At 37.4% G+C, this 26,652-nt stretch overlaps 1 long non-coding RNA gene across 1 annotated transcript in view; it reads left to right on the plus strand.

The window, feature by feature from the left end:
- The first annotated feature begins 652 nt into the window (after positions 1–652).
- LOC309855605 overlaps positions 653–26,652 on the plus strand; it is a 115,644-nt gene continuing 89,644 nt past the window's right edge. Inside the window, exons 1-4 of the long non-coding RNA XR_014306879.1 lie at positions 653–912; positions 2,697–2,773; positions 6,688–6,768; positions 8,253–8,353. This is a non-coding gene — a long non-coding RNA (uncharacterized lncRNA). The remainder of the gene's footprint in view (positions 913–2,696; positions 2,774–6,687; positions 6,769–8,252; positions 8,354–26,652) is intronic.

The raw sequence follows: 26,652 nt of genomic DNA on the forward strand, positions 1-26,652 counted from the left end.
AAATTACTGCAGGGGCCTTTTGGGGAAGATGGTCTCACCCAACCACCAGGGCAGAGTAAAGAGCAAAAGAGATAATATATGTAAATGCCCCTTATTTATTATACAAGCAGAATCTGATTCTGTTTTACAGAATAGCATATCCTTTTTTACTTTACTAAAAGGAATTTAAATTTGCTTCAGGAAATTTCAGCTCCTTTTTTGCTCCCCTCCCTTCAACAGTGGTTTGATCCTGTTTCTTAGAACTGCATTCCCTTTCTGCCACTTCACAGTAGTGAAGATCCTGTCTCACAGACTACTAGGCCTTTTATGTTCTTACTTTCCCTTCTTCAATCCCTACCCCGAAGTGGTTTGATGACACCTTATAGAAAAGCCTCCTTGTTTTGCTCCTTATAGATCTCAGTGGTTTGATTCTGTCTGGGGAACATCAGCATCTTTTCCTCTTCTGTCTTACACCAATAATTTGATCCTACGTCATTGAGCATCAGTTTCTTTTAGCTCCTCCCCCGGGGTCTACAGTGGTTTGATCCTGCCTCACAAAGTATTAGGTCCTCTCTGATTCCCCCTCTAACATCGCCACCACAAATGGTATGGTCCTTAGCATCAGGTTCTTTTTGTATCCCACACTGGTCTTCGAAGCAGATTGAAGCTGCTTCATCTCATTCCTGATTCAAATTGATCCCTTCAGTGGCTCGTTCTTACACTAGCAACGTAAAACTGGCCCAAATGGTTTTAAAGTGGTCAGAACTTGCTCATGACCAGTTCAAACCTTTTCTCACACGGAAAAATCAGTTCTGACCAGTTCTAATCTATTTTGACCAGTTTAATGTAATTCTGCAGAGCTGGAGCCTGAGGTTGGTAAACTCAGGAAGACGGCTGAAGACGATGCTGATTTGAGCCAAAGCAAGGAATCAGGTACTTACAAAAGTTGAAACTGGGCTGAAAACTAGGAAAGAAAATAGATGAAATGAGAGAGTAAAATGTAGGAGCCAGAGTTGGTTGAGGGAAGCTCAAAAGAGATTAGTTGCACCCAAACCTATTTTTTTTTTTTGAAAGGTGAGAGGCAATTTTGAGGAGGTAGTGCAGGATTTTGGGCTCTGCCTTTGTATGTCTGGGAAGCAGTATGGAAGCTGATACCATCCAGCAGTCCGATCCAGCTGGAGCTGAGACTGGGTTATATGTGGCCCCAGTGATACCTGGTTCTGCTATTCTTTGTGTTTGGCCTCATCTCAAGTTGCAATTATTAGAGTCCCAAACCACAAATGACAACATTTCCACCCCTTTAACTGTGGATGGTCATGATGCTTTTTAGCTGTTTAGGGATGTTATTTAGTTTAGAAGAAGGGATTGGTAAACCTTGAAGAAAAACTAATTACAGTAGATAATCATTAAGTGCAAAACTTGGTTAATTAGAATTGAGTTGAAGACTATACCTTGCAATTTTTCAGAGATATGTGTAAAAGAAGGTGGCAAGTTGAGAACAGTATTTAATCTTTCTCCTGTGGGACTGGTTATCTATCATCTTATTATTGACTGAAGTAAAAATTGGCCTGCATTTTCTGGATTTCTCCCAGGTGGTTGTCCTGTCCTTTACTAGGACTGTAGTAGATATTGAAAGAAATGGAGTCTGGAAAATGGAATTTTTATAGTTATAAAAATATAGCATTTCTAATTTCTAATTTGAGCAAAATTTCTGCAGAGGGACAGTTGGCAAAGGCCAGAGGCTTTGATGATGAGTGACAGAACGCTGCAAGATTGAGGGTGGGGCTGGGGCTCTGGTTTGGTGCAGGATGTCTCAACATCTTTTTTGCAGATAGATGAGGCTTTATGGCTATTTACAGGTTAAAAAAAGGAAGTATTCTTAGAATGGTATAAGAACTTTGCTGACTGGGAGGGAAATTGATCCTTTTATGAAGGAATTTGGCTTAGGATCCTGTAATTTGAAAGATGTCTTTTAGGAAAATGGATTCAATTAGCCACTGCCTATTTTTTGACTTGGAAGAAAGGAGACCATTTTTGTCAAGACAGTTGAATGGCACTTCCAAATGTCAAGGTAGAAAAAAAAAATCAAATGATTTGGATTCAGAAGACCCAGGCTTTAAATCCTGTTTCTGCTATTTGCTACATGGGCCTTGAGCAAATTATTTAACCTCCCAAAGACTTACTTTCCTCATTTGTGAAATAAAGTTAATATCATCTGTCCTAAAAGAAAAATAACCTTAGAGTTTAATGCCTTTTGGAGCAAAGTAACTGCCATTCAACATTGTATGAATAAACTAAATTGTATGATGGATTATTTTTGTGTATATGTGGGGAAAATAATACACAATTTAGTTTGATAAAGACATTTATTTATTTTTAATTTTTAAAAAATATTTTATTTATTTATTTGACAGAAAGATAGAAAGCACAAGTAAGCAGAGCAGCAGGCAGAGGAGGAGTGAGAAGCAGACTCTCTGCTGAGCAGGGAGCCCTATGTGGGGCTCAATCCCAGGACCCCAAGGCAGCCACTTAACCAACTGAGCCACCCAGGTGCCCTGATAAAGACAGTTTTTAAAAAGTCTTTCAACAATGTTAAACCCAAATGAAGCTAAACTAAAAATATAATAGATGTCAGAAATTATTATTTTTATAATAATTTTTTATTATTAAGTGACACTCAGAAAATCCATAGCATAAAATGGCTCCTTGTGTTTCAGATTCATAGAGATCTCTGGATCCAGATTCAGTTCCTATTTCATCCTGGACCTGTGGCCACTAGAAGCCCTGAGATGTGGTATGCACCATCATAAATTGTGGTGATGCAGGTGGTGGATAAGAGTTGGAAGAATCATGTCAGAGATATAGGTGATAGGTATGGACTAATGTAAACAGGGTAGGGTGTAACAAACTGTCCTTCAGCCATAAACATCTTGAAATTATTTCTTACAAGACAAACCTGGATTACTTCCCCTGGATTCTGTCATCCTCCTTGAAAACAGCAGGATCAGGTAAAGGAGCAACAGGAAGGACAATAATGTAGACCTTTATGAATATGGAAATCCTGATTCTGCCATTCATAGGTGATGGGGATGGGAGCCAAATAAGGCAGCAGAGCTTGAGCTGGAGAAAACCAACATTAGATTTTAATATATTTTTGACCATAATGGCCCCATTAAGGAGCTGTGTTCTGCATACAGATTTGTGGGCTTGGAAATGTGGCCTTTTTAAAATAAGGTTGACTAATAGATGCAAGTGTTTGATAGTTACAGCTAGTGTACCTGTATTACTGCAAGGTGTATAATAAAGATTTTTATTTTTATGACATCCTGGTTAACAAGATGGAGAAAACTAGAGCTGTGACATTGTTCCTTTAGTTGGACTCTGAAAGATTTTTTTTAAAGTATACTATTCACTGAGCACTTACTATGTACCAAGCATTTTGCTAAGTACTTTATGCATTAATCATTTCATCCTGAAAAAAGCCTTATTATCTATGTGTAATTAGCTTCATCATACAGATGGGAAAACCATTTACAAAGGACACTAATAATTAATTCTAAGTTTCTCTGGAGCAGAAATTTTTTTCCTGCTCCATAGCATAGGATTATTTTTTTTATTTTAATTTTTTTAGCTTAATTTTATTTTTTCAGTATTCCAAGATCCATTGTTTATACACCACACCCAGTGCTCCATGCAATCCGTGCCCTCCTTAATACCCACCGTCAGGCTCACCTATCCCCCACCCCCTCACCTTCCAAAGCCATCAGTTTTTTTATCAGAGTCCTGCAGTCTGTCGTGGTTCAACTCCCCCTCTGACTCCCCCCCAATTCACTTTTCCTTTCCTTCTTCTAATGTCCTCCATGTTATTCCTTATGTGGAGCAGAAATTCTTGAGAAGTGTGTGTGGAATGAAAGGGAGGATGAAGGCACATTTTCTGAGGGGTTTAGTAGAATCACCTCAATGAAAGTTTTTTGGAACCATGTAGGCATTTCCCCCATTATAGTACTTTCCTTAGAAGTACTACAGAAGGCCTACCCCTCCTTGGGTATTTTAGATGTTTTGTGAGTTACTGTGATTATTGTGAAAGAGTGAAAGGAAGGGCCCTAAGGTGTGTTGAAGAGAGGAAAAAGGTTGAGCTTCAATATTGCAAAGGGAGATCCTTGATGGTGAGCTGTAGGACTTTGTACCGGGTTCCATCTTGGTTTTAGCATTTTAATTAACAATTGGATGGAGAAGTAGAATAGTATGTTCATCAGATTTTTAAGAGACAACTGGAGTGGGGGGGTAGTATATATACTGGATACCAGAACCAGGAATTCAAGAAACATTTACTAGACTGTAACAATGGTTCAAAAAAGCAAAATTAATTTGATAAGAGTAAATATGACATCTTGCACAAATTTAATAAAATTTAAAAAATATTCCATAGGATAGGTTAAATTTAATATGTCTGCCAGAAAAGTTAATGCATACTCAGTCTGCATTAATAGTAGTAGAGAGTCTACAATGAAGGAGGTAATTATTCCACTCTTCTCTAGGTTTGTATGAACTACACCTCAAGTATTGTGTTAGTAGTGGCAGCTATCTCTTAAAAAGGGACAAAAACAAAATAGAGGTTAAGAAAAGAAGCTTGAAGGGTGAAGTGGGACATGATTGCTATCTTCCATTATCTAAAAGGCTGTCATAAGAAAGAGAATTTTATCTGCACAATTGTGACCCCAAGGGACAGAATTAAGATTGTTAGGTGGAAGTTACGGCAGAACTGTCTGAAGATAAAATGGGTTGTGTTGGAAGGGAATGAATTCCCTGTCACAGGGAATATTTAAGCAGAGACTAGCTGACTACTTATTAGGGATTTGAGATTTGTTACAAAACCTCAAATGTAGTCTTATTGCTACAGTTCAGTGGATTGAGAGAATTTTCATTGAGCATTTCTTGAATGTTGTCTGGTTGCTGGAGGGGGTGGTGATCAGAAAGGAGAGGTATAAGGTAACCCTGATGATAATCTTTTAATCCAAGAAAACCCTGGTGTTAGCTGGTGTGGCTCAGCCAAGGATGATACTGAAGGCATAAAAGCACTTACTAAGCACCCTATACATGCCTGGTGATTTTACCTGTATTATTTCTTAGTTTTCACAACAATCAGGTGAATTATATATAATTAGCATCTCTTTTACAAATGAGAAAAAGGAGGTTCAGAAAGTTTAAGTGACTTGCCCAGGTTCATGCAGCTAGTAAGTGACTTTGGGGGAGCATATCAGAGCTCTGTGCAGGGAAAGATGTGACAGAATTTCTACTTGTTACCTGAACACTTCTCCAGTTGAGTGAAGAGTTGGTATTGCCAGAGGCAAGTCAAAACTGTGTGGACAAGCATGTCATGCTGGGCTGGGTGCCTGGAGTAGATGAGAATATCATAAAGATATATGATCAGCCTCTAGTCCAACAGATCCTGGAGGATAGTGTTGGAATGCAACTGAGCTATTACACAGGCTAAATGGCATGACTGTTTATTCATAATGTCTGTACCTTATACGGAACAGAATGGCACAGCTGTCAAAGGATATGAAGATCTTCAAAGTCCAGATAAATCTATCTATTTTGAAAAACAGAAGACTGTGCTCGAGAGAGGAGAAGGATTTTTCAAACCTGTTTCACTTAATGAATTTGCTCCTGATATTGCCAAGGAAGTTATTTTTAAAAATGCAATTTAGCAAATTTACGACTAGAGCTTCTTGGAGCTGATTTGTTTTTCAGAAAGGACCAACTCCCCTGTGAAATGTGCTACTCTATTTCAGAACTACAATATGGGTGGGTAATGTTCTGGTTTCTACACCTCCCCCCACCATATTATAGAAAGCAGCATCATATAAGTTAAAAGAGCATTAGTTTAGAATCAGAAAGATTAGATTTAATTCCTTTACTGGAACCCATGGGACGTTCTTTAGTTTTTTTGAGACTCAGATTCATTATCTTTGAATATAGGAATAATAGCTCTATTTTAAACATGTGGAGTTTGAGGTTCTTCTGAAAAATCCAGGTAGAGAGATTAAGGGAAGGCTGAAGCTCAGGGGAATGACTGGATCTAGAGATACAGATTTGAGAATCAACAGCCAAAGGGAAGGTACATAAAGCCACATGCATGGATGGCATTGTCTAGCAGAAGGATTTCTTCCACATGATGACTCTTTAGCTCTTTGAAGTTGACAGTTATGTAATCCCAATTATTCAATTCTCTAGGCATGGCATCCCTAGATCAAAGATATTTCTGAATGTCTTGAATTCTAGCCTCTACATCAGCCAAACTGTCCTTTTGAGGACATATTATGTTTTGGTTTTATCAGTCTTGAGGTGTGGTGTTTTAAACATAGTATTCCTGGTATGGTATGGAGTTAAGTACAAAACCCTTAACTTATTCATTTTATTCACTATACATTTTTGGTGGCTCTGATGGAGGTTGTCCTTGACAGTACCTTGAGAAATACTGTCCTATGGCATAGAGAGAACTGCATTTGAACCACTCTAGTCCTTGGCATTGACATAGTTTGACATAGCTTCTAGCTCCCTACCCGGTCTTGCCTCACTGCTAAATGCAGGCATGAAGTTGTTGTGGGATATTACCAGCCCCATTTAATTTCCTAATAACCAACACTTGGATTTAGTGGAAAAGATAAAACTTTTTTCCCTTGCTTTTTCATTTTTTTAAAAAAGCTTCTTAGGTACTCTGGAACTGGCTTACCAGTATTTAGAAGGGCACATCATTGTGAGCCAGAATGACAGAGGGCTCAAAAGGTAAAGTTCATTGATTGGTGATTAGTGACTTCTTACCTCCCCCAACCCTAATTTAATACACTATCAAAAAAACCAAATGTCAGGTATATTAAACAGTTTTATGCAAAATATTGAAGATTTAAAAAATAGAAGGAAATGTAGGTGAATAAATTATTTCCTCTTCGCATATGCTTAAAGTAATATATGGTGTCATGAAGGAAAGGTTTATATATTTTTATATATAGAAATGAAAATCTCTGTAAATATAAAACATGAAAAATATGAAGTACAGATGATAAACTGAAAAACTGCAACAAATACGACAATTGCAGTTGATACTCATTTGTGGATCCTATTCATTTAGTCATTAAAATTTATTTGTAATCCTGAAATCAATACCTGTGGTGTTTTTTTGGTCATTTGTAGATATACACAGTGGCAACATTTGAATTACCTGATGTGCACATTCCTCTCTGAGGTCCAACAAGATGATTCGCTTGTCTTTTTCTTTTAGCTCTCATGCTGTAAATAAGTGTATTTTCAGTCAATTTAGTGCCATGTTTTTCACATTTTTGTGCTTTTTCTTGGCAATTTTTTAAAAAGATTTTATTTAAGAGTGCATGCATGCATGCGAGAAAGAGAGAGATAGCAAGAGAGAGCATGGTAGGGAAGGGAGAAGCAGGCTCCTTGCTGAGCAGGGAGCCATTCCCAGAGCTTAATCCCAGGACCCTAGAATCATGACCTGAACCGAAGGCAAATGCTTAACTGACTGAACCACCCCGGCCCCATTTTTCTTGGTGATTTTGCTGTTTATAATGTCCCCCAAGTGTGATGCTAAAGTGCTGCGTAGTGTTCTTGAGCACAAGAAGTCTGTGATATGCCTTACAGAGAAAATACATATGTTAGATTAGCTTAGTTCAGGCATAAGTTACAGTGCTATCGGCTGTGAGTTCAATATTAATGAATCAACAATACATGTTAAATAATGTTGTCTCTAAACAGAAACCCATATAAACAATGTATGTATTGATTTATTGACAAAAATGTTGTGACTATGTCTCACAGGAACATAACTCTGCCTGAACTAAGCCAATCGAACATATCTATTTTCCCCATCTCCCTCTCTTCTCCTTCCCTTTCCCCTCTCCCTCTTCCTTTCTCTCCCTCTCTTTCACTTCCTTTCCCTCTTTCTGTTTCTCTCCCTCTTTCTCTCTTTCCCTCCCTCCACTTTTGGTAATGCAGAGAAAAGAAAGATTCATTCAGATTTGGGTAAAGAGGTAATGTGAGCAGGATCTTAGAAGACTTCAAGAAGGTGACATTTGAACTGAGTAATAAAAGATATGCAGGATTTTTCTAGGTAGAAAATGCAGGGCAGACCTTGACCTTCTTAGCTTCTAAATGCCAATGATGCTACCACAGATTGTAAAAGCATGCCTTTGAGAGTCAATGAGAATGATTTTCCTTTGATATAACTGCACCCAGAATTTTCTAGTGCTTTCCCTCAGATTCCAGGTGCGTTGTCATATTCTGATGCCCTGATGTTGGGATCAATAGAGGATGGACATAGAAAAAAAATCAAGAATTCTACATCATTTTGATGAATCAGGTATGTAATGTGGAGAATGGATTAAAGTTGGAGAGATTTGGGGGTGAAAAGGAGAAAGGAACAGATATTTGTTGAGAACAAAGATTTGTTGTAGTGTTACAGTTCTTACTTAATTTTAATGAGTCCATTTAACAACCCCATAAAGTAGGCAATTATTCCAATTTTACAAATGACAAGTAATGAAGGCCTAAAGAAGGGTAAAATAGTGGAGGTGGTGAGAAATGGATATATGCAATTTACATTTTGGAAATAAACTTGAATGTAGCAGTAGGAAGGGTAAAGAAATTATTAATCAGCCTAACTGTAATGTGCAGAAACACCGCTCAGTTCACAGTGTTATGCCATAAAGTTAGATGAAATAAGGGCTATGACAATGCTCTATAAACTGTAGACCATTATACCAACGAGAGATGCTCAGAAGCTTTGAGCTTTGGCAACTTGGGAGGGTGGAAATATTATTAATGGAGGTGGGTACTGAAGAGGAAGAGTGTTTTGGAGGGAAGATGATATTTCCTAATTCTTCAACATCTCCTCTTATCCTTATCAGTTCACCTGTCTCTTGGCAATTTCTATTGTTTTTTACCACTGTGCATAGAGACTCCATCTATGTAAATATCTGTAAATGCATAGATTATCTCTGGAATGATACACAAGAAACTTTTGACAGTGATTTTGCCTGCAAAGAGGGGACATGGGTGGAAGTGGGAAAAACACTTTTCACCCTGTATTTTTTGTACACTTTGAACTGTGTGTCATATACATAAGTTATGTGCTTAAAAAAGAAACATTATAAAATAGATTAAAGATAAAATGGGAAAAAAATGTCTTACAGCTACAATACATTTACATCTCCTGTACATTAATCTTAGAGTTTCCCCTGTGTCCTGTTGTCTGTGAAGCTTTTCTCTGACAATCCCATATCCTATCCTTTCTTCCCACTTGATGTGGATGCCAGTGGGAAAAAGGAAATTTGAGCTAATAAGTATTGACTACTTTTGTAAAGATTAGTGGAGAAAGGAAGGGTATTGGGTAAAATGGGACTTTGGGGTTAAGAGAGGGTTTCTAGTTTAGGTTATTTATTTGTGGCTATGAGTCACTTTTGTACCTGTTTATAGGTAGAGGGGAAGAAGCTTGGAGAGAAGTTGAAGATAAAGGAAAAGGAGAGTTTGTAAACAGGCTGTTAGCTTACACTAAGTATCAGCAATATTGAGATAGAGTTGCAAATGTATGTGTTTCTAGGAAACTGTTTATAAATGGTGTTTAAAAAAAACCAAAATGCTGTCTGTGAGGAACCAGAGCCCAGACAGGCCCCTCTGTAGCCATTTACAATAGCAGCTCTTGGGTCTGCTGAGATCTATCAGGCATTCCTTCAACAAATGTTAAGTGATTACTATGAGTAAGGCACAGCATACAGCAAGGGTTGTGTGGTTAATTGAATGTACTGACTTGATATTCACTAAAGAAAGAAAGTTTCTGTAAGAATAAGGATGCTTGGATATAATTCTGGGGCTGGATTAAGAGAGTCCAAGTGTAGTGGATTCTGACAGAACCGCTACAGTGCTTGGTTCCTAGTAGGTGTTCAGTAAGTGTTTGTGACATAATTCGTTTATTGAGCACCTCCTATCAATCAAGCACTGTGCTAGGCTCTGGGACCACATAGATAAGTTAGACAAGGTCTTGCCTTTTCAGGTGCTTAGGTTTAGTAGTGGTTATAATAAAGTGATGGGTTCAAGACAGAGTTACAAACAAGGGTAGGAGGGGACCTACTCCAGAAACAGCCAGATTATAGTGTGTTGAGGAGTAAATATGGACAGAGGAAGTGAAGACACTGAATGTAGACTGTTCTTTTGAGACACAGTTTGGTTAAGAAGAAAAGGAGACAGAGGGCAGGAAACAGAGAGACAGGGTTCAGGGATTGTTTTTTAAATAATGAGAGATTTGAAGATATTTTTGCATAGAGAAGAAAGAAACAGCAGAGAGGGAAAGAGTAAAGATTAAGAAATAAAGGCAGTAATCGATGAAAAGAGATCACTGAGGGTATAGGAAGTGATGGGAGATAAAACTGACCAGGAATTCTTGGAAGAATCATTGTGTGGCACTAAGAATTTTTCTGAAGCAAGAGAATTTTGGGGTGATACTAGGTCAAAATATGGGAAGTCAAGAGTATGGAAGATAGTGGATAAAATAATGGTCTTTGTGTCCATGCTAGTCACGGAAGAAAATTAGGCTGCAGGGGACTGGTAAATTGGGAGGAGACCAAATAATAGGAGTAGTAGGAATGAGGAAGTAAAAAGTCCTTAATGGGAAAATGTATTTAGAGAGTGGAATATATGGATATAAGATTTTAGAGGTAGAGTGGTTTTGAATGGTAAAAAGATCCTTGTAGACTTCTTACCATTGGTTGTGGACAACTGAAATGCAGGGAAAGGTCACTGGAATTGAGCCGAGAAAGTGGTACTCTGAGGTTTATCTTCATGGATGTTTAAGTCTCTCCATAATGATACAAAGACTTGTATCAGGAGCCAAATATACAATTAATGTTTGGAAGAAACCAGGAAGTAGGCAGAGGCAACTGATGAGACTAACAAGTAGGAGAAAGCTAGTGTTTCACTTGTTCATTCACCTACCCTTCCAGATAAGGAGATAAGTGATAGAAATTGTGCTAAACATTATGTGCTTGGCTTTCCCTCCTCAAAGAGCTTCTAAGGGAATGAGATGGTAGATTCAGATGTTTAACCTGTGACTGTGGAGTCCAACCTGTCCCAGCAGCACCAGCTTATTAAAGATCTAGTCTGCAGGGTAAACCAGACCAGTATGGTATTTGTGGCTAGCCAATAACATGCAACTCCTCAGAAGCACTGAGTGGTGTAGGGATGAAGAGGGACTGAATCACATAAAGGAGATGGAAACAATATGTTCTGGGCTGAGTAATTCCCCAGAAAGTGTGGCGAGCTGCCAATCTGTCCATGCATTTCCATGGTCTTTATAAGAACAGTAGTGAACTATAACATATAAAAGTTTATCTCCTTGAGACCATGAAAGAAGCATCAGGTAGTGAGACTAAGATTTCCTTGTGTCCAGGACAGATTTTCAGGTATAGTTTTGTTTATCAGTTGGCCCCAGAGTTTATATCCTGGTGGGAGAGGTATCCCAGAGGAAGAATAGTAACAAAATAGAGGCTCCCAACTTCGGAGGTACTTAAGAAGAAAACTCAGAGAAAATAGGGAATAGCTTCAAGAAGGCCCAAGCTATCCTATCCAAGTAACAGTGGCAAATAACAATCCAAATGACAGCAGCTAACACTTACAAAGCATTTACTCTATACCAGGCAATGTTTAAGCACTTTGTGTACATTATTTTTTTCAGGAATTATAACAATCCTGTGAGATAGGTATTAATATCCCCATTTTCCTAAAAGAAGTACACATTGTTTTCCCAGGATTTATTCTCACTCTGCTGCTGGGTCCTGGGTATGTACATTAGAGACTGTTGCTTGGTTGAATCTTTGCAGATAGTTTTGGCTTTATAGTTTGGACCATGCTGTGGAAATCAGGTGTTGCTTTGAAGCAAACCTGACAGAAAGAAACTTCACAGAAGTTTTTATAACATCTAAAATTATAATAATATGCATATATATGCTTAGAAATTTTGAATAATGTTTTCCTCTAGTGAGGTTAACTGTGTGCATGTATTACTGTGTACATGTTTACCATGTGCATAGATTATCCTTTTAAAACTAAAAATAAAACAAAAAATGCATATTGTAAACTCTGCAAATACTGTTTTGAAAATTCCATTTCTTCCTTTCCATTTTCCCCTAAATAATGCTCTAACACTGCATGATAGGACTTAAGGTAAGGAAAGTAAAATTAATAGGCATAGAGCTTGCTGCTACAATTTTGCCATTTTTCCCCGAGAGGGCTTATTGTACCTTGTAACATTCAAAATAGTTCCATAACAAACTTTGAAAGTATAAATTCTATATTTTATATTCAAAATAGAGAATAGCATAGCTACTTGCCACCATTCTGACCTATACCTTTATTTGAGTGGGGGTATAACTAGGTCTAAGGTCTACTAGGTGTTTCCTTTAATAGAAATATTCAATTTCAATTAGCCTGAGAGATCTAAACTAAAGAAAATCATCTTGTAGCTATCTGGCCGTTCAAAAGAGTTCTCTGCTCCCTTGAAATTCATTACAAATTCTCTTCAAATATTAGACCTCAACACACTGTTGCCCGATATACACTGGCCTAGTTTTGCCTGTGTCCCTTCATTTTTCTTGGTACTATCTTGTCTCTTACCTTTAAGGTTGTATACCAAAGCCCCTAAAAATTAAAATATTTTTCTGGTTCAAACCCTGTAAACAACCTAGAGCCTATCTCTGTTTCCAGTAAGACCCTCAACCTTATTTTAATTGTTAGCCTGTTTATTATTGTTAAGTTTCAAGGTGAATTAAATGATCCATTAGGTCACATCCACTTTAAGTCTTTGGTTCACTTAAAGCAAGTATTTCACATTCCAAAGGACAATCCTCCCTCTTGGCCACCCTTTTCCACCTTTCTTAGGATTTATGGTGTCAAAGAGTGAATATATTTTTTTTCCAGAGACATCTCAGGGAATTCACATTGTTTAAACCAAAGAAGCAAATTGTTAACATTAATAGTGAAATATCTGGTCCTAAAGAGGTTGATGTTCAGGTAGAGGCCTTCCTAATATTCCCCTTTGCCCTTGTAAACAGTGATTCTTCACAAGCTGTAGGCAAGGAAAGGACCAACAAAACAGAAAGTCTTATCATTCTTCTAGAGCTTCCCTTGATACCTCTGCATCCCCCCAAACCCCAACATTACTTTTGCCCTCTTGAAGTTACCACTCAAAGGTGGTTTGCTCAATCTGGTCACTATGAAGATTACAGCCACATGTTGAAAAGACCTCCAAAATAAATATCACTTAAAGCCACTGTGTTATTGAACTAGTGGATGCTTCTTGCTCCAGGTCCTGGGCTAAAGGCTTCACCTGATATATTTGTACTTCCTCCAGACTAGTTGCTGCTGACCTCAGAATCAGGTTGAGAATTCTGAGAAAAATCAAAGCCTTATGCTTTACCTTAAGGCAAAACTGTCCTTGTTACCTTAAGTGCCTGATTTTATTAGTCACTTTTTTTCCTCTGGGGAAAATTAATACCATATTTAAGGACAATAAAGTCACATGGTCTCAAGTCTAGAAGCCAATATCAGACCTTGGCTATATACATGTGAAAGTAAAAGACAGGAAGGGAAACTCTCTGACACTGTGGAATGGATATCTACTTGTCAGCAAACTGCTCCAGGTTAGGGCCCTAGACTGGGAACACCATTCCAAATCAGGCTGGTTTGGAAGGAACCCCTTGCTTGGAAGGATGTGACATGATTTTTAATGAAATGGTTTCTGGCTTCTCTTCTGAATAATTGGCATGATAATGAAAGGGAACAGTAGAAGGCTCTGGTAAGATCTATAATGATGTTATTTCCTCTCCCTAGCTCCAAAAGTGATCCAACTTTAGCCTAGCTCACAGAGTCTGCTTGACCCCTGGTGTCAACCTCAATTGACAGCAACTACAAAAGCCATCAGATGACTGAGTTACATCATTAGAAGTAGGTTCTAAAGGTCATCTAATTCACCTCATTCTTCTCTCTCTCACCCTTAGCTCCCATGCAGGATTGTACCTGAAATAAGCTCTTAACTGCTGAACTTGTCAGGACTTGTCAGGAAAGGTGGATTGTTATTTCCATTTCAACCCAGCGAAACTGGAGTACAAAAAAGCAAAGGAATTTGGGGACCCACCTTTACCTGCCAATTTAGCTGCACATGGGTTTAAGCTTAGAATCTAAACAGAGAGGAAACAGTTAAGATGAGAGCATGAAGACAGAATGGGGCCTTCAAATAAGCCATTTCTGTTCTTGGAGAACAGAAATGTAGCCTTTAATGTCTTCCTGGTACCTTCTATCTATGTGAATATCTCATTTCTAAAAGAATTTTCTCCCTAAGTTCCCCTGGAATTCCTTTCACTTCTTATTCCTGGTTCCCAATAACTCCCTGAGTTTGAGGGCAGAGAGCATGGGAATACATGCATATACATATACATACTCTCCTGATGTTAGGAACTAGAAGGTCCTAGATAAAGTCTTTATAGAACACTTCTCTAGTCATAGCCAGCCAAAGTAATTTCAATGTGGATGTTTTTATATAAGGAATATATTAAATTGTATGATTACTGCTTTAGTATTTCAACTAATCTTCAGTTTAATGAATATGACCTTTAGAGGAATAAAATTCTCAAAAAAACTAGCAGAGCCTCCGGAACTACCACACAGAGTCTTCCAGTCATTCCTGTGAGGGAGCATAGAGCTTTACAGGGGTGTTGTAAACTCTGGTAGATGACTAAGAATTTTAGCAGTGAGGTTGAGAGGGTGGGAATGAGGGTTTATTTTTCTTTTTGCAACTTATATTGTTTTACTAGTTATGGTGAATTCATCATAATGTAGAATTTATTAAAAGTTTTCATTAACAAAATGGTATGTAAAAAAGAAAAAATATAAAATTGGAAATTGAATATTGGAAAGGAGAAAATTATTTTAAAAATACAAGTGGAAAAGAAAAAAGGAGGAAGGAGAAAATATTAAAAGCTAACAGAGGAGAGAAAAGGAGAGGGAAAATGGAAGCAGAAGGACAATAGAAATGAAAAAGGAAACTCTAGCAAATGTAAAAGAAAAAGGAGTAGGAAATAATTTTAAAAAGTTTAACAAGTGAAAAAATAAAAAGAAGAGGTCATGTCAAGAAAATGCACAGAAATAATCCTGAAAGAGCATCCAATAACCAAAGTTGAACAATTGGAACAACAAAATAGATAATGCAGTACTTAATTCCAAATCATTTACTTGGATACCTGCCCCCTACCCCAGGAGATGGAGCTTAGTCTCTTCCATTCAAAATATAGATGAGGCTTAATGACTTGATTTTAGAAAGTACAGTATCGAGGGGGATGAAAATAACTTTATAGTGGAGAAACTTGGCAAACACACCTTGGGCAGGTAATCAAGGTTAATATCAATAGTGATAAGTCCTGTACTGCTATGTATTTTGCTTTCATGACTGTATTTGCTGCATTCCAGAAGTTTTGGACCATCATGTTTTCATTATTGTTTCCATGTATTTTTTTATTTCTTTTTTGATTTCATGGTTGACTCATTCATTTTTTGGTAGAATGTTCCTTAACCTCTATGTATTTGTGGTCTTTCCAGATTTTGTCTTTTTTTTTCTTGTGATCGACATCAAGTCTCATAGCATTGTGACTGGAAGTGATGCTTGGTATGATCTTAGTCTTTTTGTACTTGTTGAGGCCTGATTTGTGACCACGTATGTGATCTATTCCTCAGAATGTCACATGCACTCAAAAAGTATATATTGGCCGACTGAAGGTAATAATAGAAAGTGTATTTTGTTGCTTTAATATGAAATGTTCTGAATGTATCTTTTAAGTCCATCTGTTCCAATGTATCATCCAATACCATTGTTTCCTTATTGATTTTTCTGCTAAATGATGGGATGTTAAAATCCTCTACTATTATTGTGTTATTATCAATGAGTTCCTTTATGTTTGTTATTAATTGTTGAATATGTTTAGGTACTCCCAAGCTGGGAGCATAAATATTTACATTTGTTAGATCCTTTTGTTGGATAGACCCTTTTATTATGATATAGGATCCTTTTTCATCTCTTGTTATAGTATTTGGTTTAAAATATTCGGTGATATAAGTATGGCTATTCCAGCTTTCTTTTGACATCCATTTACATGGTAAATATTTCTCCAAACTCCTGCAGGTGTCTTTAGGTCCAAAATGAGTCTCTTTTAGGCAGCATATAGATGGGTCTTGTTTGTGTGTGTTTTTTTTTTAACCCATCCTGACACCCTTTGTCTTATAATTGGGGCATTTAGTCCATTTACATTCAGATTCAGAGTAGTTATTGATAGATATGAATTTATGCCATTTTATTAATTGTTCTGTTGTTACTGGAGATTTTTGGTGTTCCTCTCTAGTCTTTGTCACTTTTGGTCTTTCTTTCCCACTCAAAGGAGTCCCCTTTAATATTTCTTACAGGACTGGTTTATTGGTCATAAACTCCTTTACTTTTTGTTTGTGTGGGAAACTCTGCTTCCCTTTCTATTCTAAATGATAGCCTTGTTGGATAGAGTATCCTTGGTTGCATACTTTTTCTAATTGGGACAGTGAAGATATTATGCCACTTTCTTCTTGCATACTAAGTTTCTCTGGAGAGATCTACTGCTAAACTTATTTGTCTTCTCTGTGTGTTAAGGGATTCTTTTGTCTTACTGCCTTTAGGACTTTTTTCTTTAGCTCTATATTTTGCAAAAATTTTTAAAGATTTTTATTTATTTCACACACACACACACACACACACACACACTACAGGCAGGCAGAGGTAGAAAGAAAAGCAGATTTCCTGCTGAGCAATGAGCCATCTATGCTACCCAAAGCAATAGACAAATTTAATGAAATCCCTATGAAAACATGACCAGGACTTTCCACAGAGCTAGAACAAACAATCCTAACATTTGTATGGAACCATGAAAGACCCCAAATAGCCAAAGAAATCTTGAAAAAGGAAAGCAAGTCTGGAAGCATTGCAATTCCAGGCTTCAAGCTATATGACAAAGCTATAGTCATCAAGATAGTATGGTACTGGCATAAAAGCTGACACATAGACAAATAGACCAAAAGAGAAAATCAAGAAATGGACCTACAACTCTATGGTCCATTGATCCTTGACAAACCATGAAAGAATATCCAGTGGGAAAAAAGGCATTCTCTTTAACAAATGGTGTTAGGAAAACTTGACAGCTACATGTGGTAGAATGAAACAGGACTACTTTCTTACACCACACACAAAAATAAATTCAAAATGAATGAAGGACCTAAATGTGATCAGTAAACCATCAAAATCCTGAGGAGAACGTATATAGAAACCTCTTTGACATTGGCCATAGCAACTTCTTACTAGACAGGTTTCCTAAGAAAAGGGAAACAAAAGTAAAAATGAACTATTCAGACTTCATCAAGAGAAAAAGCGTCTATACAGTGAAGGAAACAGTCAATAAAACTAATAGGCAACTATGGAATTGGAGAAGCTATTTGCAAATGACATATCTGATAAAGGGTTAGTATCCAAAATATATAAAGAACTTATAAAACTCAACACCCCCCGCAAAGAATCAAGTTAAAAAATGGACAGAAGACATGAATAGACATTTTTCCAAAGAAGCTATCCAGATGGCTAACAGACATGAAAAGATACTCAATATCATTCATCATCAGAGAAATACAAGTCATAACTACAATGAAATATTAATTTATACCTGTCAGAATGGCTAAAATTAGCAACACAAGAAACAATAGATGTTGGTAAGGATGCAGAAAAGATGTACCTTTTACACTGTTGGCCAGAATGCAAACTGGTGCAGCCATTCTGGAAAACAGTATGGAGACTCCTCAAAAAGTGTAAAACAGAACTACCCTATGATCCAGTAATTGCACTAGTAGACATTTACCAAAAGAAACAGAAATACTGATTCAAAACCATATATACACCCCAATGTTTATAGCAGCATTGTCAACAATAGCCAAATTATGGAAAAAGTCCAAATGCCCATCAACTGATGAATAGATAAAGAAGTGGTATACATATGTAGACAGATAGATAGATAGATAGATGATAGATGCACACACACATATACAATGGAATATTTTACAGCTATAAAAGGAATGAGATTTTGACATTTGTAATCACGTGGTTGGTGCTAGAGAGTATTATGCTAAGTGAAATAACTCAAAGAAAGACAAATACCACATGATTTCACTCACATGTGGAATTTAAGATATAAAACAAATGAACAAAAGGAGGAAAAAAGAGACAGGCAAGCCATAAAACATACTCTTAACTATAAAGAACAAACTGAGGGTTGTTGGAGGGAAAGTTGGCAGGGGGATATGTTAAATAGGTGATAGGTATTAAGGAGGGCACTTGAGATGGGCACTAGTTGTTGTATGTAAGCGATGAATTACTAAATTCTACACTTGAAACTAATATTACACTGTATGTTAAACAATTGAAATTTAAATAAAAATGTGAAATTTAAAAAAATTAAAAAGTAAAAATAAAAAATATATATTTAAAAAAGGTATTACTGACAGATAACATAGTGGTAAGTAATGTTGATAGTGTGTTCCATCATTTGATGGGTGAGAAGAGCTCTTCACCTATGTGGTCTTTCTCTCCAACATATTTCCCAATTCTAATTATGAAAGAATCATTGGGGAAATCCCAATTGAGGAGAATTCTATGAAATACCTGACCAGTACCTCAGAACCATCAAGATCATCTAAAAGAAGGAAAGCCTGAGAAACTAAGTCAAGAGGAACCTAAGAAGTAGGTGTAATATTGCACCCTAAATGGAATGTTGAAATAGGAAAAGGACATTAGATAAAAATTAAGGAAATCTGAATAAAGTATGAACTTAACAATAACATTTTAGAATTGGTTCATTAATTGTAACAAATGTACTATACTAACGAAAGATGTTAATATAAGGAAAACTAGGTGAGTATATAGGAACCCATTGTATTATCTTTACAGGTTTTCTGTAAATCTAAAATGATTCCAATGTAAAAATATTACTAAAAGTTAAAAAAAGAGGCAAAATGTTAAAAAAAAAACCCACTTAACTGAAAGGAGATAATTTTTTTTAAATTAAAGAAAGAGAAAAAAAGGGAAAACTTTAACAGAAAAAGAAAAATCCTAAATTCTAAAAAAAAAAAAATTTATACGCCTTAAAATATAAAGAAAAATGTAACAAAACTCAAAACCCAAAGGGAAAAAAGCATAGAAAAGAAAAATCCCCCCCCCCAATGAGTAAACAACAAGAAAAAATACAAAACCCAGGAAGAAAGTTAAAACCCCAAACAAAAAGAAACAAACAAACCAGAGAAAAAACCCATAAAAGAAAAATCTGAAAACACATAAAAGTAAAATGAATGCCCCAAACAGAGGAAGATATTCCCCAAATTGCAACAAAAAGAAGAAAACCAATGGGAAAGAGAAGGCAAGGACAGTGAACAGCATCAGCAACAGCAGCAACAAGAGCAACAAAGGGCAATAAAATAGCCCAGCACTAAAAAGGATTAAAAAAAATCCCCAAAGAAGGACAAAAAGCACAAAAGAAAGAAAAAGAAAAAACTTAAGGAAAGGGGAAACTCCGATAACTATAAAATCAAGCTTGGGAAAGACCGAAGTGACTTGCTTTCTGTGGGTAGGTGTGTGGAGTGGAAGAAGTACCCACAAAATGTGGCTGTCCACAGCACCCTTTGGGAGCCATTGGAAAGAATGAAAAGGGTATGTTATTGTAACATATGCAGACAGGCATTTAAGTGGCTCATTACCACCATATTAACTTTTTTCCCAAGTGAGTCTGGGAACCTGACTGTTTTTTTTTTTTAAAGATTTTATTTATGTACTTGACAGAGAGAAATCACAAGTAGGCAGAGAGGCAGGCAGAGAGAAAGGGAAGCAGGCCCCCCACTGAGCAGAGAGCCTCATGCGGGGCTCCATCCCAGAACCATGGGATCATGACCCAAGCCGAAGGCAGAAGCTTAACCCACTGAGCCACCCAGGCGCCCCAACCTGACTGTTTTTATCCGGAGCCCCTGAGCCCTGTTTTATTTTACCAGGGTCTGAGAGATAAACATTTATTGATTGGCCAGGTCTGAGTTCTGTATTGAGAGGGTGCCTGTCCAGATGGAGATACTGTTTTCTCTTTCAAGAGTCATTTAGGGGTGTGTGGGTGGCTGAGTGGGTTAAAGCCTCGGCCTTCGGCTCAGGTCATGATCCCAGGGTCCTGGGATCGAGCCCCTCATGGGCTCTCTGCTCGGCAGGGAGCCTGCTTCCCTTCCTCTCTTTCTGCCTCTCTGCCTATTTGTGATCTCTGTCTGTCAAATAAATAAATAAAACCTTTTTTAAAAAAGAGTTATTTATTATGATTGAAGGCAGTTACTGGCTGGGCCACAGCTAAGTGAGTACTATGTAGTTCCTTTTGATACTCTGCTGAGTCAGGACCCTGGAAGTTGTTAACTACTAACCTAACCAGTAGCCAGAAGGTGGTCTTGTTTTTAAAAAACCTGTGATTCCAGCCCATGTAAATGGGTGCAGGGATAAGGATTGTCCTAAACTGCTGGAATCCCAAATAGAAGCAATCCCAAACAGTGACCTTCAGTTTGACTTGGGAGCATATTATGTGGTAGTTTTGCTTGGTATTATTTGCTTTACCTTTAAAATTCTGTGTGGCTTAAGTTGATGTTAAAATCTTTTAGATATCAGATTGGGTCTTGATTGAGTGGTGGAAGGTAATAGCTAGGATGAAATATTGAATTTAGGTAATTCATAAGTCAAGTTATTTCAATGAAAATCACTGACAATTTGGTAATAATGATAATGATGATGACACTTGTGTGAACATTTTGATACATCAGTTCTCTCCTCTGGCCTTTATCTGGCCAGAAGTGGTAACAACAGGTGGCAACAGTGATAGGGCTCTTGCACCACCTGTATTTCACAAATCATACCAGTGACTAGCCAGGAGCCAGAGGCCTTTATATTCCCAGTAACGTTGTAATCTTTCTGGGTCCTGGAGTCTCGTGCTACTTGGGTCTGGCACCTAGAGTGGTGATGTTGGGCACTTTCGGGACAAATCATATAATATATAATCATATAATATAACAAATTATACCACAATGTCATTGGCCAGCTGATGGGTCATATCAAGAAACTGAGTTAAGATGTGCAGTGGATAGAAACGTGGATAAGAGAAAGGATTATGAGATCTAGAATGAAATTCTAGACTTTAGTCCTTGTTCAGTCCCATGTGAACCAATTTGTCTGGGAAAAGTCACTTAACCTCTCTTAGCTTCTTCTATACAATATGCCAACCTCATACAAATTGAGTGTCTGTGTCTTTTTTCCTCATAATAAAAATTTGAATTGAATCACAAATGAAAAATATAAATATGTGGTGAAAAAGCTATTACATATTAAATCAGGATAGTATGGTAACTTGAAGTTACCATAACAAAAAACAGGGTGATGCATTGATTGCAAACCAGTTTGTTTCTCCATGTTCTGCCATGTACATTTTTTTTCCTTATTTGTCTTCCTCTCCACATCCCAGTCAAACCAGTCTTTTTCTGACACTTTGCTCAGTATATGACACTTCAGTGGCATATTCAATGGGTGCAAAATCGTTTGGGGTCAGAAGAGACCTTGGATTAAGTGATGATATCCTGCCTGACACCAGATTGGACTAGGCTAGTAGAAGACTTCAAGTTTTCACACATCAAATATTTTCCAAAAAATGTTGAGACTTCACATGAGGCTGACAATTTATTATTTTTGTCAATTAAGGACATTATAAAAATAACAAGTATTTTCTGTGTTTATCATTATTTCATAAAAGAAAGGATATTTTAACATAAAAAAATGGACATAATCTCATGGGGCACCTGGGTGGCTAATTTGTTAAGCATCTGCCTTTGGCTCAGGTCATGATCTCAGGGTCTTGGGATCAAGCTTGGCATCAGGCTCCTTGCTTGGCAGGAGGCCTGCTTCTCCCTCTCCAACTCCCCCTGCTTGTGTTCCCTCTCTCGCTGTTTCTCTTTCTGTCAAATAAATAAATAAAATCTTTTTAAAAAATAAAAAAATGGACATAATCTCAAAATTAAAAATAGTTTAAAATTTTTAATTTAATAAAATAATCACTACATAGTTCTTGTATTTCTCATATTTTCCTTGGACCAGTGATGTTTATTATCAACTGATATTTAGGAACTACCCTCCTATATCTTGGTTCTAATTTTGACTAATTTATTGTGTGACATCTGGCCAAGTTTTTTCTCCATTTATCTCAGTTTCCTCATTCCTAGAATGGAGATAGATTAGATGAGATCCAAATTCCTTTTTAACTCTAATGTTCAATATACTGTAATTTGTATTTGTTGAGGTTCTTTCTAGTTCTTGGAATCTAGTTTGTGCTGAAAAAAAAAAAAGAAGACTGATAATTACAGAACCCCAAATCAAGTAGCACGCAATTCACATTCCTAGTATGCACATAACAGAATATTTGTACCAGCCATGATGCAAGACATCAGGCCTTTCCCTTTTCTCATGTTTTTTTTTTTTTTGTATTGGGGGGGATATAAAGGTTATTTCTTTGATATCAAACTGTTGCTTCTCTAGCATTTACTACAATCACTGCATTCTCCTGTTTTGCTTCACCTTTTCCTCAAAACAATGGAAACTCAAAGTCTATAAGCCTTCTCCTCTGGTATGCATTTCTCTTTGGCATTGGTTGCTATGTAAAGATTTTTTTTACCTCTTATCTGTTTTTATCTGTTTTTTTTTCTCCCTTCTGCTCCTATCCCCTAATATGTACTTTCCATGAATCCTTCCACATTTATTTTTTTCTTTCTTTTTTCCTCTTTTGACAGAAAGCATGACCTCAGCTGTTGGCATGGTCCATAAATGGCATTATCTGAATTCTTGGCCAAACCCCAATTGAAGAATGTTGGGCTACACTTGGTTCTAGGTAGCTAGAGGAACTATAAAATTAATTAGCAACATAATTTTGAGTTTCACCTGCCTTGTAAAAGTGTACTGGTGTTTGTACTAGAAAGCACTTTCTGGCCCAAATCCTACTCCACTTTTTTAGTTTTAGTTCAAGTTTTAAGAATACTTGGATTTTAAATGCAACATTTTGAGCAAAGTGGTCATTTTATTGGCAACCTCAACTTTACTAGTCCTGGGCAAGAAATACAAGAGCAAACTCGGGACTCCAAGACTACTGTCTTGGAGTTTAAGGAGAGCTCAGTCTGCACTTGTCTTAAGAGATCCTAGGTCTGAAGATGAAAGTCTGTTCTCTTGCCCCCACTCCTGCCTCCAGTGTCTCTCTTCATAGTTTGTTTTCTTGACATTTATTCACATGACATCTGAAGGGTGTGTCATTGAAAAAAAACATGGCATTCAAAAAGCAGCCCAAATTATAGTGGTTTCTTTTTATCAAATTTATTTAAAAACAAGCCAAAATGATATAATCCACAATTCAATTTAGATTCAGTTTCATTAGTTGCTCACTACTGAGAGTGATGCATTGTTTTGTCTCTGGAAAGGCCTTAACTGAGGCCATTTCTCTGTGATCCACAACCTGCACCACCCCCAGCCTGTAACCCACCCCCCACCTGCATTCCCACCCCAGCCTTCTTTGCCCTAGAGCTGGGCCTTCCCAGCCCTAGGTAGTGGGATTGTGGCACAGTGCACTTCTGGATTCTTCCAGCTGTACTCTCACTGGGGAAAATCAACTTTGAAGTAAAGCTGGGGGCCTGCCAGGAAACTGAAAAGGGGTTATTAAAAATGCTATTTTTCAAACCACAAGTGATGTTTTGCTAACAGAGGGTAACAGGTTACTTGGAACCTGAACTCCTTTGGGTTTTGGATTAAATTGCAAAGTTGGCTGAGATTTCAGACCCCCAGGGTCTTGAGGGCTGAAGACACAATTGAAAGCATATTAAATGCTGGCTGGATCTACACAATACCAACCAACTAGTTAAAAAGGGAGAATTCACTAAAATCTGTTTATTTAGTGTCATGAACACAGAAAAATAAGTTTGAATTTAGCCTTATTCTTTTTTAACTTAGTTTTATTTTTGATTTATTAATTAGTTTTATTTTAATATATTCAGGCAAATATTTTGAGTATGGAAATAGCCTGTATTTCTACTATGAACATCGTATTGTTTAGAATTCCACTATATTCTCCTTCACTTTCCTACCCCCTACAGCTTTCAATTGTGACGATTCTATCTTAAGAACAAAAAAAGGAGTTCTGTGGGATTCTTTACAACATCACTAGCTCATTCGACTTTCCAAACTGTTTTCCCTAACAAACTATGATAAGACCTGAAATTTGGCTTTGTTCATTTAGGTCCTTAAAGAAATTTTAGTTTCTAAGAGTCTTCATTTCAGTATTTGTGGCTTAAACAGGCCTTTGGCATCATCTCATCTAGCACATAGTTGATAATCACTATAGCATGAAAGGGCTTTCTCTCCTTTTGTCCTTCTGCTGGATTCTTAGAGGTATTCCCTTCTATAATTCAGTCCCCCCAAACTTTCCCAGCTTCATGTTCTCTGATTCCTTTTCACTGGACCACTTGTTCTTCCTTTAACATTGGGATGTATTAGCAGCAGCCTCTGTATGAGCCTTGGCTATGGCAGTTTTGAGCCATAATCTCCAGGGTACCCTCGAGTCACCTGACAAGCTTTGCTTGGTAAAATTCTTGGGGAAAAGTTGCTATTATCTTATTTTCAGCTCGTAAACTGGTATTTCTGGCCTGGAAACCTGTAATTTTGAGCTACTGTTACTTTGAGCATGGCCACTGGGACTGTTGTTGTGGATCTGGCCTTGCATTTCCTACTCTTGCTCCCCATTCTTAGGCCCAGTAGGTCCCCCAAGAAAAATGTCTTGAAGAACTATGGCCAAAACCCATTGAAGTTGGTGGAGGTTGTGGATGGGGCAGACACTAATTTCCAATGTGTCTAATCTAAATTTCAAAGTATCTAATCCCACTTGGATGTTTTCCAAATTCAGGATCCCAGAAGTAACTTAAACTATTAGGATTGAAGAGGCCTTTAGAGATTTTTTATTGCATCCTCCTCATTTTTATGATGAGGTGACCAGTGTTGTTGTAGGGATTTGGCCAACATCACAGAGCTAGTCAGTGGGAGAAATGGGGTGAGAGCCTTGGTCTATATAAGTTGTCTGATGTTATGGTCTGTTAGTATTGATGCTGAGATTCAGTCTGTAGCCATTTTAACTCCCAAGCAACTCTTTCCAGTTTTCCTCCCAGTCTACTTAATAAGAGAAAATAGCAGTAACAAACTAATATATACACTGAAATTCCAAATCAAGTGTTCGAACATTTTAGGCCTTGATGTCCCAGCTGTCATCTTAGGTCCTGCCCTGACCCCCACAGCTGCCCCTCTCTGTGGAATATCTGAGGTGGAGGTTCTCCTTTTGATTTCTGACAGACCATGGAAGGAAGGTAAGGGAAGTTTTCTGCCTCTACAGAAGGCCAGTGCTGGCCTGAAGCCAACTTTCCCATTTCTCCCAGGCGGATTCCACAGTAAATGGGGGTAGGAGGAGACACAATTGGCCCAGACTGTTTTTATTTGGTCTGCAGTGTGGAAGATCAGACATTCTGAAGAGAATTTAAAACACTTCTTTCTTTGGATTCCTGGGGCTGTGTAGGGGGAGATTGGGCCCCACTTGGCACAGAGTTGATTACAACATTCAAAAAAGCTCCAATATTGTTGCCCAAGGCTAAATGGAAAGTTTTCCTTCCAGTCAGGGGTGACGCCTAACCCCCCCACACACCTTAAGTCTTTGATTAAAAGACACCTGCCACCTAGGAGACCAGCAAACAATAAAGCTGTGAGGGGCTGCTCAGAAAACCCCTGAGGGTGGATCAACAGTAGTGGAGCCTGGATGGGAGGAATACAATGATTTGGCACCTCTATGGGTCCATAAAGTCCCAAAACCCAGTTTTTAAAAAAAAACTTTCTTTGAATCTACTGAATGTTAAGTTTTTCTGTTTTTAACTCATTTATATGTACTGAACATGTCAAAAACATCACTTTATTGAATGCCACTGTGTCCAAGGAGTTAACCTATCTCCTTTATTTTTCACTTGAGGTAAGAATGCCAACTACCTCACCATTTGTCATCTCATCTTATTCAAAATGTTTAAAAAGAAGAGACTAAAGACTGAAAATTGATGAACTACTGATGACCACTTCAGGGGAGTTTGTGGCTTAGAAGATGTTAGAAGAAAGTTATAATTAATGCAAAGGAAAAAATATAATGTCTCACAAATAGAACTTCAGACTTATTGGGGAGGAGAGAGCTTTTCTAGATCTCTTGAATGAGCCTACCTTCATGAGAGACTATTTCTGGAAATAGCTTCCTGTTAATCAGCATAAATAATTATTTTTAAATGTTAATGATTATTTATACCCCCATGTACTTTCAAAAAAATATTTTCAATTGCTAGGAGTAAGTATTTGATCTGAAAGAAAGTCATTGCAGAGACTCCTTTTGCAACTGGCCATGATGAAGTATTTACCCAGAGCAAAGCACATTGGAC

Source organism: Mustela nivalis (assembly GCF_964662115.1).
Source record: "Mustela nivalis genome assembly, chromosome: X".
Lineage (NCBI taxonomy): Eukaryota > Metazoa > Chordata > Mammalia > Carnivora > Mustelidae > Mustela > Mustela nivalis.